The sequence below is a fragment of the Mercenaria mercenaria genome, chromosome 4 (assembly GCF_021730395.1).
Source record: "Mercenaria mercenaria strain notata chromosome 4, MADL_Memer_1, whole genome shotgun sequence".
Classification (NCBI taxonomy): Eukaryota; Metazoa; Mollusca; class Bivalvia; order Venerida; family Veneridae; genus Mercenaria; species Mercenaria mercenaria.
Window position 1 is genome coordinate 86,267,839 of NC_069364.1, and position 16,821 is coordinate 86,284,659.

Sequence of the window (16,821 nt, forward strand, 5' to 3'; positions counted from 1 at the left end):
GTTGGACCAATGTAAACACTTTGACTTTAAATAGTCGTGGTTCTATTTAAACATTTTCAATTTAAACAAAGTCAGATTGGAATAAATTTAGATTGAGACTGAAAGATATGTTCGACTTAAGCGGGAGTTCAACTTAAGCGAGTTCGGGTTATCGAGTTTGGACTGTATTTGTGTGCTATTCATTGTACTATGTAAAATGTTTTAATAATTGTCTGTTACAAATCTTTAATAGATTGGCTATGCATGTATGTTCCATGTATAATGATTGTTTTATGTATGTAAACATGTATAGAACGGACAATAAACTTTGAAAACCCCCAATACAATTTTTCCATTTTGTTTAACCACTAACTGATCAATTAATGAAGCAGCATTATTAATTAGGGCAATTTGATTATCATCATAATTATTACCATCAGCAAGCTTATTTACTTTAAAACTTACTTCAAAATAAGCATTAAACCAATCAAAATATGAGCTTCTATCATTAATTGTAAAATGATATCCGTTTTTCTGTTGCTTAACATTATTTCCCAAGACAGATATTAAAGCTGTATCTAATTGAATAGGAGTTAATTCATATCTTTCACAATATTGTTTTGTTCTAAACATGTATATATTATATATTATTTTTTTTTTTATTAAAGTTAAAACTTTAGTTTTTATTAAAGTTAAAACTTTAGTTTTTATAAATTAATCTGTTAATACGTTTACGTGTCCCAGATCCTGACAATATTCTATTTATTCTCATATGAATATCCTCCTCTTTATCATTATTATTTTTATTATTTTTACTGTTATTCTTTTCTTGCAATTCCTTAGCAAGTAAATTACCAACTGCCGGAGCAGGTTTCTTTTTAAATTTTTCAACAATTTTATTAGCAGCTAAATTTCAAACTTCTGTTACAACCTTTTTTGTTCCACTTTCTAGTGCTGCTTTTCCTGCTGTTTCCAAAGCTTTTTTTCCAGCTGTGCTAATTGAAGATGCAACTCCGCTTGAAAACAATTTCGTTAAAGTGTCAAAGATACCTGTTCCGTGTATGATTTCTTTTCCTGTGTGAGCATCAACATAAATAAGTATTCCTTTATTTCTGTCATAAACCTTTTTGTACATTATATAAAACTAAAATTTATAATTTCATATTTCTTTTAATATTAATGTAAAACTTGTTTCAACCTCATTAAAATTAATTATTCTACCAAATACATCTGTAATATATATTCTAATTGAATTTATAATATATTTATTAATTTCAGAATATCCAACTCTTTGTGGTTCTTTTGTAAATGGATAAGCTCTTGTTAAATCTGCAGTACTTAAAGCATAGATAATATCACTGAAATTACCATCAACAAGTGAATTATCAATAAGATCGCAATGAATGTAAATTGTATCCACAGAGTTAGTTATATTTGGTGTTGTAGTTTCCCATTCAGTTTTGTTTACAAATTTTTTCTCAAATCCAAGCAATGTATGAAAATTTGATTTTTCTAAATCCAACATAAAATTATCTTTAATTGAAATCAAAATCTTAAAACTACTTAAATCAAATTCCAAACTTATTGGTGCAATGTCTGATTTATCAAATTCATAATCACCATTACTTATTAATGTTTCCCTAATATAATTATTTATATCTGTGTAACTGTAAGAACCATTTGTAAATATGATATCTTTCCAATCCTTACCATTATTATAACGAATTCTTTTATTATCATATTCATCACTAATATTATGCCAAGAGTAGGTCATAGTGTTAATACTATCCAAACCAACAACATAAGTTTTATTTTTATCTAAAATTAAAGAACGACTAAATCTGATTGTAAAATCACTCGGAGTATTTTTATTATCGTTTTTAACTGTTTCAGAACTTAATACTATTTTTTGTTCCATTTATATATTCAAGAAAAATATTTTTTATATAACATTTCATGTTGTTCTGGTAAGAGTGAATTCATTTTTAGCTCACCTGAGCACAAAGTGCTCAGGGTGAGGTATTGTGATCGCTCACCGTCCGGCGTCCGTCCGTCCGTCCGTCCGTCCGTCCGTCTGTCCGTCCGTCCGTCCGTCCGTCCGTCCACACTTTCCTTTAAACAACATCTCCTCCTAAACCAACAGGCCAATTTTGATGAAACTTCACAGGGATGTTCCTTGGATGGTCTTCTTTAAAAATTGTTCAAAGAATTGAATTCCATACAGAATTCTGGTTGCCATGGCAACCAAAAGGAAAAACTTTGAAAATTTTCTTGTCCAAAACCGCAAGGCGTAGAGCCTCTATATTTGGCATGTAACATCATCTAATGGTTCTCTATCAAGTTTGTTCAAATTATGCCCCTGAGGTGAAAAGAGGCCCCGCCCCGGGGGTCCCAAATTTTACATAGACATATTGGAAAAAATTTTTAAAAATCTTCTTGTCTGAAACCACAAGACCTAGGCCTTTGATATTTGGTATGTAGCATTGCCTTGTGGTCCTCTACCAAGAATGTTCAAATTATGTCCCTGGGGTGAAAAGAGGCCCTGCCCCGGGGGTCCCAAGTTTTACATAGTCTTATATAGGAAGAAATTTTAAAAATCTTCTTGTGTGAAACTGCACGGCCTAGGCTTTTGATATTTGGTATGTTGCGTTGCCTAGTGGTCCTCTACCAAGATTATTCAAATTATGCCCCTGAGTTGAAAAGAGGCCCCACCCAGGGTGTCCCAAGTTTTACATAGACTTATATAGGAAAAAACTTTAAAAATCTTCTTGTCTGAAATCACAAGACCTAGGCCTTTGATATTTGGTACGTAGCATTGCCTTGTGGTCCTCTACCAAGATTGTTCAAATAATGCCCCTGGGGTGAAAAGAGGCCCTGCCCTAGGGGTCTCAAGTTTTACATAGACTTATATAGGAATTTAAAAAAAAAAATCATTTGTTTTTGCAATTATATTTAGTTTTATTTTGTTATGATTCCATTAAATACCATATTTTCTTTTTTTCTAGGTTTACATGAATTATATCAAGAATTATATTCCAACAAACTATAAACTATAAATATTTGTATTATTGATAGTGACGAGTGAAAAACTTGTGGATCAATAGTGTGTGACATAATAATAGTGTAGATATAGTGTGGATTTTATAGTGAAGTGTGGATTTTGTAGTGATATACTAGTAGGAGATGCCTAGAGGGAAGAACTGGAGAAGAGCACAGGCAAGGAAGGCAGTGATTCAGAGGAATGATGCAGAAAATGGGCGCCTGGTTAACTCAGATGGGGGTGGAGCCCGCCCCATTAGTCCTTTATTTGATAAAGGACCATCTGAGTGCATTGATAATGAGCTGGAATTTCTGATTGATATTGAGATTGATAATGAGCCTGAAATTCAGATTGATAATGAGACTTGTACTGAGCCTGAAATTCAGATTGATAATGAGACTGGTACTGAGCCTGAAATTCAGATTGATAATGAGACTTGTACTGAGCCTGAAATTTGTTCACTGAATAGAGTTGAAAATGTGCATAAAATTTTACAAGATCGTGTCATTATGACCGTAGAAAATGTTGCATCAGTGAATAAAAATAAAGCTATGTATTATGCTTATCCTGTTAAATCTATGAATGAAAGTAGTAGGTCAGTAATATTTGGTTCCTACCATCAAGGTGATGTCAGATTTTCTATTGATTCAAGAGGAAGTCAGTGTACTATTAACTCATTGTGTGCTTTAATTTATGCAAAGTATTCTAATTTTTCATCAAGAGAATTATTAGATGATGTGCTTAATACAGGTGATCAGATATATAAACATGTTTTAAACACCTTGAAAGGTCTTGGAAAATTTAGACACAGATTGTTGAGTCTTCACGAAATTCCAGATAAAGTAAATGTTCTATCAAGGCTTGTTTGTGTTGAAAAGGCAGACATTATATCAGGAGTTGCTGTTGAACAGTTTGGCAGTTCTGCTTTACCTTCTTTACACCAGTCTTTACATACAGCATTTCAAAATGTACAACATGCTTTGGTGATGATTGGAGCAATTTGTTCAGCAGTTTTTGTCAAAGATGACTTGTTCTGGCTTTTTGATTCTCATTCACATGGTAAAGATGGGTTGTCTAGTCCTGATGGTAAATGTGTGTTGATGTCATTTAACTGCCTAGATGATCTTGTTACCTTTATGTATGCTATGTATAGCAGCATGAGCATTGATCTGTCTTGTCAGTATGAAATATTGCCGTTGCAGTTAGCTGTCTCAGGTGGTGAAAGTAGTAATGCCTCAGATCTATTAGCAAAATACTTTGAAGATCAAGAGATAAGAAGAGATCATAAAATGAGTAAGCAAAAAAGCAGTCTTATGCAGAACTTGGGGGAACAAGAAGATTGGATTGTTGTAAGACATAAAAAGAAAGATAGAAAAGAGTACTTTAATAAATTTAAACAAGGTAAACGAACTAATCCTGAGTTTAAAGAAAAGGAAAAAGCAATGCAGAAAGTTTCAAAACAAAAGGCTAGAGCCAACATAGATTTCAAAAGTAAAGAGAAAGAAATGCAAAAAAGTTCAAAACAAAAAGCTAGAGCCAACATAGACTTCAAAGGTAAAGAAAAAGAAATGCAGAAAAGTTCAAAACAAAAAGCTAGAGCCAACATCGACTTCAAAGGTAAAGAAAAAGAAATGCAGAAAAGTTCAAAACAAAAAGCTAGAGCCAACATGGATTTCAAAGGTAAAGAAAAAGAAATGCAGAAAAGTTCAAAACAAAAAGCTAGAGCCAACATAGATTTCAAAGGTAAAGAAAAAGAAATGCAGAAAAGTTCAAAACAAAAAGGTAGAGCCAACATAGATTTCAAAGGTAAAGAAAAAGAAATGCAGAAAAGTTCAGAACAGAAAGCTAGAGCCAACATAGAGTTCAAAAGTAAAGAAAAAGAAATGCAGAAAAGTTCAAAACAAAAAGTTAGAGCCAACATAGATTTCAAAGGTAAAGAAAAAGAAATGCAGAAAGTTTCAAAACAGAAAGCTAGAGCCAACATAGAGTTCAAAAGTAAAGAAAAAGAAATGCAGAAAAGTTCAAAACACAAAGCTAGAGCCAACATAGATTTCAAAGGTAAAGAAAAAGAAATGCAGAAAAGTTCAAAACAAAAAGGTAGAGCCAACATAGATTTCAAAGGTAAAGAAAAAGAAATGCAGAAAAGTTCAAAACAGAAAGCTAGAGCCAACATAGAGTTCAAAAGTAAAGAAAAAGAAATGCAGAAAACTTCAAAACGAAAAGCAAGAGCTGATGAAGAGTTTAGAAGTAAGGAAATCCTTGTTCAAAGAACCTCAAAAAGAAGTGCTCGAATGAAACCTTATGTGTTAGAAAGATAAAGGATAACAAAACTAATATCTCGTTCACATGCTAGGACAAAAGAAAGATACTTACTTAAAGATAAGACCAGAAAAGCTGAAAAGCGAAAGAAGCCTGATTTTAGGCAAACTGAGAACATTGCTGCTAAACGAACGAAGCAAGGAAGAGACATTGACAGTTGCATCTCACTATTTCATGAAAGCATAAAGGTTGGACCTCAGTTTGTCTGCACTTGCTGTAAGCAGACCTGGTTTAAGCAAAGTGTTTGCAATATTAGCAATGTTAAAGGTGTTATTGATTCACAGTTTTTGACTGGGACATTGTCTATTGATGGTTTAGAATGGATATGTACAACTTGTAAAACCAGTCTTTTGAACAAAAAAGTTCCAAAGTTATCTGTAAAGAATGGTATGAGCTGGCCTGAAAAACCAAATGAGCTTCATTTGTATCCATTGGAAGAAAGATTAATTTCTTTACGTATACCATTCATGCAGGTCAGAGAGTTGCCAAGAGGTCGTCAGTATTCTGTGAAAGGGAATGTTGTCAATGTTCCTGTTGATATTCAACCTGTTGTGAATGCACTTCCAAGACCATTTGATGAAAATATAACAGTAGCTGTTAAATTGAAAAAGAAATTGTCATACAAATCCTGTGCATTTTCAGAGAATGTGCGACCATTACGGGTTTTAGTAGCATTGCACTGGCTTAAGAGAAATAGTGACTTCTACAAAAACTCAACAGTGCTAATAGATGAAGAATGGCCTGCACATGTAACAAAAGACTGTGAAGATACAGTGCAAGAATTTTTTTCATCTGATACGACAACACCTGACAGTTTTACAAAAAAAGACAAAAATTTTATTTCTACTTTTCAAGGTGAAAGTCTAGAAAATTCCATTTATGATTCAGATGCAGAAGAAAACCCACAAGAAAATGTAGGAAACATAGACACTCTTCTTGATGATGCAGATCTTGAGAATAGAAACAACACATTTACCTTTGCTCCAGGAGAAGGTCAGCGACCTCTTAGTATATATCAAGATACAGATTCAGAATTTTTATGTTTCCCTACCATATTTTGTGGACAAAGGAGAACTGACAATGCAGAAAGATTAATCCCTGTCAGCTATAGTGATATTGCTAAATGGGAACTGAGAAGCAGTGATAGACGAGCAGCCAATAGTGTACCAAATATATTTTTTAAATTGAAAAAAATTCAAATGAAGCAACTAAATGACAAAGTTAATCTTGCTGTTAGAAGAGGTAATTTTGAGAAGAAAAAATTGACAGCAGTTCAGGCTAGAAATTCAGACTACATGAAAGACATGGTACAAAAAGATGAAGGATATTACATTTTCAAACAGCTTAGAAATTCTCCGTCATATTTAGAAACAAAGAAAAAAGATATTTTTGCAATGATACGACAGCTTGGTTTGCCAACTTGGTTCATGTCACTTTCATCTGCAGATACAAGATGGACAGATTTATTGAATATGTTATCAAATCTTAATGATGGCACTGAATATTCTGAAGAGCAGATAAACAATTTGACATGGGAACAGAAAATAAAGCTGATTCAAAAAGACCCTGTAACATGTTCTCGATATTTTGAGCATAGGGTTCAGCAATTTATAAAAATTGTTCTGAAAAGTTCTCACAATTGCCTTGGTTGTATGACAGACTATTTCTATCGAGTTGAATTTCAACAGAGAGGTTCTCCACATATTCATATGATAGTTTGGGTGGAAGATGCTCCTAAATATAACAGTTGTTCCAATGAAGAAATAACTGCATATGTTGACCAGTATTTGAAATGCTGTTCAGATGAAGTACATTTACAAGATTTAATTCAATTACAAATTCATAAACATTCAAGGACCTGTCACAAAAGGAAGATAAAATTTGTCGATTTGGTTACCCACTTCCACCATTAAATCGGACAATGGTTCTAGAGCCACTTGAGTCAGATGTTGACAAGTACAAGAAAATGTACAAAAAGATACAAGAGAAAATGAATTCTGAAAAAGATGGATTAGATATGTCATATGAACAGTTTTTAACTGATTTTTTGGAAAGACAGAGGAAGACTATATTAAGTGCATACGAAGTTCTTTGAAAGCATCTAAAGTATTTCTAGAAAGGACACCTAAAGATATTCGTGTAAACTTGTACAACGAGGCAGTCTTAAGAGCCTGGAAAGCAAACATTGATATTCAATTTGTATTAGACCCATATGCTTGTGCAATGTACATTGTATCTTATATTAGTAAATCACAGCGGGGAATGAGTACATTATTACATGCTGCTGCAAAGGAGGCCAGAAATGGAAATTTTGATATAAAGAGACAGGTTAGACACATTGGAAATGTATTTTCAAATAGTGTTGAGGTTAGTGCCCAAGAAGCAGCTTACTTAGTACTTCAAATGTCTTTGACTAGGGTACAAGAGATGTAGTGTTTATTAACACTTCACAACCAAATCAGCGAATACAGGTTCTCAAGACAAAAAGTGTACTGGACGAGTTGCCAGATTCTTCAACAGATATTGTAGCTGACAATATCATCAAAAGGTATTCAAGAAGACCAAAATGCCTCGAAAACTGGTGCCTTGCTGATTATGTATCACAGTTAGAAATTGTCTATCCAAATGATGATGATACTCCTCCTGCTGACCAAGATGTGAATGACGATGATAACATGGTTGAACATGAAGTATTCAGTGATGACCAAACTCTCTTGGTACTGAAAAATGGTATCAAAATTAGAAAGAGACAAAACCACAAAGTCATACGTTATGTTCGATTTAATCTCAAATCAGATGAAGATAATCATTTTCGAGAAAAACTTCTTTTGTTTCTGTCATGGAGAAATGAAACGACAGATTTGATAGCCAATTATGAAACGTACAAGGAGCATTATGAAGCAAAAAAGCATCAAATTGACAGCAAGTGCAAACTGTATGAACACCATGTTGAGGAGCTAGAAATGGCACGGGAAGCTGCAGAAAATGACTTTGATGCGTATGATGAAATAGCGCCAGAAACACAACAAGTTGAAGCAGAAACAGCTGAGGAAGAGTCAGTTGAATCTGAAACATTTGTTTATTTTAATCCTGATAGAGCTATTGAGCAGAGAGAATATGATATTGGTATTGAACTAGGAAGCTGTACTTCATCTGCTACTATTGATGTAAATGAAAATGTGTTGCCAGATGAAACACTACAGAGAACTTCTGAGATGTTTGAATACAAAACAAAGACACTTCTTCAACCATGTTATACATTGGGTAAAAACAAAAGATGCGCCATTGTATGCTTTTTTGACTGGAGGAGCAGGTGTTGGTAAAAGTGTTGTAATCAAGGCTTTGTATCAGACCTTGTACAGGTATTTTAATCTCAGAGAAGGTGAAAATGCAGATGAGAAAAGAGTACTGTTGTGTGCGTATACTGGTAAAGCAGCTTATAACATCAATGGTTCAACAATATCAACAGCTTTTCTTCAAAAATTCAAGCAAAAGGAACAAACTTTAAATTGTGACAAGCTCAACACCTTTAGGTCAAAGTATAGAAACCTTTCAGTTGTCATTATAGATGAGATATCAATGGTTAGCAATTCAATGCTAAAGTTTATTGACCAAAGACTTCAAGAACTGACAGGCACAAGAATACCTTTTGGTGGAAAAAGCATCATAGCTGTAGGTGACTTGTACCAGTTAAAGCCAGTGGCAGGATCTTGGATATTTCAAGACCTTACACATGATGCATCTGCTTTAGCATCTAACTTGTGGCAAGATCACTTTTCTATGTTTGAGTTGACTGAGATCATGCGACAAAAGAATGACAATAAATTTGCAGAGCTGTTAAACAGGTTACGACACAATAAAATGACAGACCATGACAAAGAACAGATCCAACAATGTCAGGTTGATCCAAACTCAGTAACATACCCACAGAATGCACCCCATATATTTGCAGAAAATTGCTTTATGCAAGCATTTAATGACAAAATCATCAATAACATTAATTCTCAAAAAGTTGAAATTTCTTGTCATGACTCAGTAGTGGGAGCAAACATATCACAGGATAGACAAAATGATATTTTGAAAAGATTACCAAGAGATGCCTGTAGTACGATGGGTTTGCACTACTCTTGACAGTAGTGGTTGGCATGTTATACGACTTGACTGTTAATATTGACACAGAAGATGGGCTAACTAATGGTGCCTCTTGTATAGTTAAAGATATAGAGTACAAGCAAGCTGAAAAAATAGACCAGTATTATATGGGTAAAGTTTGATGACCCACGAATAGGCAATGAAGACGAAAAAAATATCACAGTAGAGGCTTTTATCATCACTTAATTGATGACAGTTGGACTCCATATTTGACATAGAGCGAACATTTCCACTGAGACAAAATACAATTCAGAGAATACAGTTTCCATTACAACCGTCTGCAGGTAGAACTGTTCACAGAGCTCAGGGAACCACTCTTGACCAAGTTGTTATAGATTTGTCACAACGTAAACTAAGAAAAAATCCACATATCCATTATGTAGCCTTAAGCAGAGTGAGGTCTATTAAAAATCTCCATATTTTGAACTTCAATGAACAGGCATTATCTTTGGATGAGCGTGTAGAAGTAGAAATGGAAAGACTTTGTTCTGAAGCAAATATTCAACTCTGTTATGTCCCACTTGACACAGTCAATTCTGATGAACATTTTAAAATAGTCTATAACAATTGTAGATCATTGCACAGACATTTTGAAGATGTAGCTGTAGAGCAGAATATCTTGTCAGCGCATGTGATTGGAGTTGCTGAAACAAGATTAGTCCAAAGAGATGAAAATTCAGACTATTCAATTAATGGGTTTCAGCTAATTAGAAATGACCAAAACCAAACAAAACATAACATCAGACCATCTCATGGTTTAGCCTTGTATGTTAAAAATGATGTCACAGTTTCTAAATGCCATTGCTATAGTACAACGAATTTTGAGTGGATAGTCATAGATGTAAAACATGTGCTAATGCAAATGCAAATTGTAATTCTGTACAAATCACCAGGTCCTTCTTTTCTTGTCTTGCTTCAACTATTGAAAAACAGCTTTTTAAGCACCTGGACTCGGATAAACCGTTAGTTATCATGGGAGATTTCAATATAGATGTTTCACAAAATGACAGTCTAAAACAATTTATGAACGAAAGATTATGTTGCCAACAAATGATGCATGAACCAACAACCGATCACGGGTCAACAATAGATCTAGTATTTGCAAATTGCAGTGGCAGTGTTGGAACTGTAGAAACATACTGGTCAGATCACAAACTTGTTTACTTTTATACATAAAAGGTTTTGCATTATCATTGGAACTAGTCACAAAACTGAATTAAAATCACTTCTTAACAATTTCATCCTCCTGGTATGAGGAATGCCAACCTCTCCATATAGAGGTTGGCATTCATAGTGGTTTAACTTTGTTTCAGGGTGGCCACTTGTTACATTCTATTTGCAATATAAGTATGTGTCTTTGGTCTTATTATAAACATTTTAACAAAGTTTTCCATTTTTTAAGTTGTAGATGAATTTTTATTGCTGTTGTATTTGTGTTAAATGTGAAACAGCTTTGATGTAATATTAAAGACCTGCTCCAGTCCTACATTTTAACCTTAAATTGTCACTGAAAAAGCATGAAAATCCTGACTATGAACAGTGACGCCTGTCAAAATAGAGTCTATTTTTATATAAATTCTATATAATTTACCTGTGGTTTTGCATGCTAAAGTGTGGCACGTGGCCGTTAACTGTTACCTATTGTAATCATGGGTTGCATACACACAATAACATTATGTTGTAGACTTTTGTAATCTGTAGTTTATTTACTTCGAATTAATGCTGCAGTTAAAATAATGTTTGATAGAAACTTTTATTTCCAGTTTGCATTGCCATTTTTTCAGAAGATTGTGTGGAAAAATCAAGTAATAGTAGGAGGCATCTGAAATTAAAATTAAGTTGTGTAATGTACTGTTTATTTGTGTTTTTTGTTGCAATTATTGCAAAAGAGTTGTCTTCCAGTTTGGAATTTGAAACACTATAACATTGTGACTATAAGTGTTTCTGAAATATGACATACCATTTGCAGTTTACTCAATAGCATATTTAAGTTTTGTGCATAGTTGTTAAAAAATGTGAACACAATTTACAACACTGGTTTTAACTGAAAGCTTCAGTCTACAAATATTACATTAAGCAAACAGGTTAAATCTTGGCACATGCTTTGCTGAAGAGTTTGGCAGTGTTCAAGAACCCTGAGAGTGTTCTGTATTAAATATGATGGTAGCTCATGAAAAGTCATGAATTTATTGCTGCTAATCACAATAAGCTGTATGGTGCAGCTCTAATGAAGCTGTATAATGAAGCTGTATGTAGGGATATCAAATGTCATGAAATTATTGCTGCTAGTCATAATGAAACGTATGCTGCAGCTCTGATGAAGCTGTGTGGTAGCTTATAAAAAGTCATGAATTTATTACTGATAAAGCTATCTGTATTAATGTTATAGATAATATGAATAAAAGATAACTTATTTTGTACTCATTTTAAATTGGAACAAGTATTTTGCAATATTTGCAACAGCACATCTTTTCCAATTTTTCTTATGATTCACATTTCCCTCTTGTACATACATAGTACTACATAGTTTCAGTGTTAACTGTACCTTACTTAAACCTTTTATAGTTACTAACTACAAAAGTGAATGTGTTGTTCATGGCATTGCAATGTGTAAAGTTTAATGATATTTTTATGTCTAAATCTATAGATTATGTTAGGTTAGATATCCTGTTAGAAATATAGAATTGGCTGTATTAAATAGTCCTTGTGCAAGTATAAAATAAAGCTTCAGTAGTGTAAGACAATAACAGCAGCAAATTTATAATTTACTATAATTGTAATTATTTCTCTATATACAATATTGCAAATGGTTTAGGCTTCAAATGCTTACCATAACCATGTACATTATTAGGTTGCCCTCTTCATACACTACAATGAACATATAAGTATTTATGACAAACAAATATATTTTACAACAAGCATGTATGTGTCTCTGAAAGTTAAGTGTCATCTGTGAATGTGTTGATAAGTTTAAAATGTTAAATTGTCAATAAATAAAAAAAATATAAATTGATAAATGAAGTTTGTCATATTTGAGTCAAAAAGGTCTGCATTGTTTAAAATTTTGCTTGCCATAGAAATGATATCCTGTTTGTTATGAACAGTCACCCTCTGGATTATCACTGAGCACAGTTATTATTAGCAATAACACAGATCTGATTAAGTATTGCATATGTTCTCTTTCACTCAGGTGAGCGATATAGGGCCATCATGGCCCTCTTGTTAGTAATTGATCTACTACCCTAATACCTTCATTTTTTAGTTCTTCATTATTATTTCCAGCATCAATCGAACCACAAATTAACTCCAACTCATTAACCAGTTCTTTTGGATTACATGGACAAACGTCATAACCTTGTCCTCTAATTACTTTTTTAAATTTCATAGATCTTTTATTGAAAGGTAATCCTGACTTTTCTGTTAATTCTTTAAATATTTTTCTAGAATGAATTGAATGTTTTTTTATTATTGTTATATCTTTTATTAATCAAATCAATCAAATCATTATCTACTTCAGTATTTATTACTTCTTTTCCAGTTCTTTGATCCTTAGCAATTAATTTGTTGTGACCATAAAGTTTATTTAAGTTAATAATTAAATTACCATATTGTCCATTTTGTGAAACTTTATATGGGTTATGATATCTTATTCCTTTTCCCATATACTTTTTTCCTTGTTTTAAAATATCAATGATTACGTCTCTATATTTTTTATAATTTTCCGACTTAGCTATAATTGCTTCCTTTTGCTTCAGATCGAAATTTGTTTTGTTTTTCTTTCTAGTTATTGCACCAGATTCATTACCCAATTTTTTTATATCCTTTGATACCTTTTCTATGATATTTTCTACTTCTTCTCTAGTCATTTTTTCATCTGGATCTTTTGATTTGCTGTGAAAAAAATCAAACACTTCTTGTGGCGTATAATATTGTTTTTCATCTAAAAGATCTAAATCAATATCTTTATTAAAATTAACTGTAAATTCTTTTGGTCTTGCTCCCAATTCTTCTTCTAATTCTTCTGATTCTTCAGGAAATTCTTTAGTGTCTTCAAACTCATCATCTTCATCATCCAAACCCATATGATCTTTCGGCGGTAATAATGGTATTGGTTCTTGGAATAGCTCTTCCAACCCTTTTAGATTTTCTGCTTCTTGTATCTTATCAGCAAACTGTTCTGGAATTAATGCCAGTTGTTCTTTAATTCCAGGTAATGCTTTTAACTGACTTGACAATTCTTCTTTTTGACTTTTTATTCCTTCAGTAATTGGCTTATAAATTTCAGTGTACATATCCCGATTTGTAGCTTTTTTAATTTTTTCTCTCATTATTTCTTCTCTAAGAGCTCTCATCTTTTGCCCGACTAATTTTTTTCTTATTCTTATTTCATTAAGTTTTGATTGCATTTATATAATAATGTAAGATAATGTAAGATAATGTATTACTATTATATATAAATAGAAATTCCAAATTATGATACAAAAAGTGATAAATCCAATAACTTTACACAATTTTATCCTTTTATGCCAGATTAATGTTTTAGAATGTTAATATGTGGATCGTCCGGATCTGGAAAAACAAATACACTAATGCATATACTTCGAAAACCTCTTATATATTATGATAAATTATACTTATATGCTAAAAACCTAGAACAATCTAAATATCAGGATTTAGTTAAACTTTTAAATGGAATTGCAGAAAAAAATAAAATAAATCCAAATGAAATACTTGAATATTCAGCTGATCCTAACCAAATTGAACCATGCGATAGCCTTGAATCAGAAAAACAAAAAGTAGTAATATTTGATGATTTTGTATGTGAAGATAAAAAGGTTCAAAATGAAATAACAAAATACTTTATTCAAGGACGTCACAAAAACTGTTGTGTTATTTATTTAAGTCAGTCTTACTATAAAACACCAAAAGATATTCAAATTAACTGTTCACATTATATTTTATTTGAAAGTCCAGGTAAACGAGAAAATGATATGATTTGTAATGAACAAAATATTAACCCTAACTCTTTTGCTAATGCAACAAATCAAAAATATGATTTCTTATATATTGACAAACCAAGGAAGTTTTTTAGAAAAAACTTTACTGGTAATATATAATAATTATATAATGGGAGTTTTTAATGATGTAAAACAAATAAGTGAACCTGACAGTATAAGTAAAGTTAAATTTGATATTGATTTAAGTGATTATGCTACTAAAAAAAAATTCAAAAAACTTAAAAAGGAAACAGAATCGTATCTTCACAAAAATAAGGAACTTGATAACACAATGAAGAGAGCATTAGATATGGGAGGTAATAACCTTATAAACCTAGGAGATCCAGATAAACCCAACGATGCAGTTTCAAGACGATTTATGTTTAAAAAAGTTCAAAGTGTAATAGATAACTATAATCTTGAAGACATCAAATCTATAAAACAAACACTAGAAGCAGAAGTAAAGAATATTGAAGAATGAACAAAAGACTTAAAAAACAATTCATTATTAATAGTTGAATTACAAGATAAAATTGAAAAAGAAATGAAAGCTTTGGTTGATTCTATTAAAGAACTTGAAGAGAAATCTGATTTGACAGATGACAACATAAAAAAGTATTAAGAACCAATTTTGAAAAGTTATACAATCAAGTTCAAGAATTAAAAGATAGTATGATTAAACATGAAGAACTAAAAGAAAAGATTATTGAGGCTGAGAAAAAGTTACAAAATATGTATCAGTTTGAAATCAAAACAGAAATAAATAAACGAAATACTGAAACTGAAAATAAGCATAAAGATTTATTAGAATTAATTTCAAATAAACTTGCAGAATATAAATCTGAACTGGAAAAGGCAGCTTCACAAAGAGGTGATGATCATGACACAGCATTAGATAACCTTAAAAAAGAGCTCAATTCTAAAATAGATGACTTTAAAAAACAAATTCGAGTTTGGATTAGTACTGTTGACAACCGTCATAATTTAAAGTATGCAGACTTAAGTAATAATACAAAAAAAAATTACAAGATGATATTAATGAATTTAATGCTAAAGTTGAAAAACATAAAAATGAACTGGACTTTGTAGTTGGAAAATCAGTTAAACAAGGAGAATCAATTACTGCTAATGCTAAAGCAATTAACACAATTAATGATCAGCTAGAAAATTTTAAGAAACAACTTCAGAACTTGATTAGTACTGTTGACACACGTCACAATATAAAGTACGCAGACTTAAGTAAACTTACAGGTTTATTACAAAAAGATATTAATGAATTTAAAGATAAATTTAATGATAAAATTAAAAAAATTATAGATGATCTGGACTCTGTAGTTGAAATATCAGCTAAACAAGGAGAATCAATCACTGCTAATACCCAAGTAATTTCTACTAATACCCAAGAAATTACAAAAGTAAAAAATGCTTTTCTAAAACAAGAAACACAATTAGCTAGAACAAAAGGCGTTGTTGACAATTTATCTGCTTCTGAAGTTGCTACAACAAAACGACTTGATGATTTAGCTGAAATAATTCTTCAACTTAAAAAGAAAGATAAAAAATAAAGGAAGAATTGGAAAAAGAAATAGAAAAAGTAAAACATGAAGTGTTTCTTTTTGAATATAACAGTTTTTATGAAACAAATCCAATGTTTGGATACAATTTTTATGAATACATAAAAATGAAAAAGTATTTTAAACCGTCAGGGTATCTGGATATATTCAACATATGAAGATATGGCCGGTCTGAGCTATTTGAATGCACTTCAATTAAGATCTGGAATTACCGTAGATTTTAAAGATTTTATACACATAAACCAACAATATAAAATAGCTGTACCAGATGTGCTTTTGAGGGGTGTGTTTATAGTCGAAAAAACCGGAATTTATATAATAGATATTATGATTTTATGAACGGGGGCCAAGCCCATAGGTGAACCGGATAAACCAATTAAAAGCCCAATATCACATTTTATATTTAGGTGGTGGAATGATAATGATGATCCATTTCTTAGTATATTTGATAATGTAAATATAGCAGCTGAGGACTTTGACACTGATCTGTTAGTATCTATTTATAAGAAAAAAATTAAGATTTATTTAACACAAGGGACAATGTTTGACATTCATCCTTATGACGATTCAACATCTACAGAAGTAACATTTACGCTTTTGACGGATAGTTACATCAGATTCTACGTATCGGATGAACCTATATCTTATGATAGAAACAGACTTTTGAGTTAATCTTTAGTTTTTATTAAAACTTTTATTAATTACTGTGTTTTTATTTAACTGGAATAATTAATATAATGGGAATACTTCATACTACTCT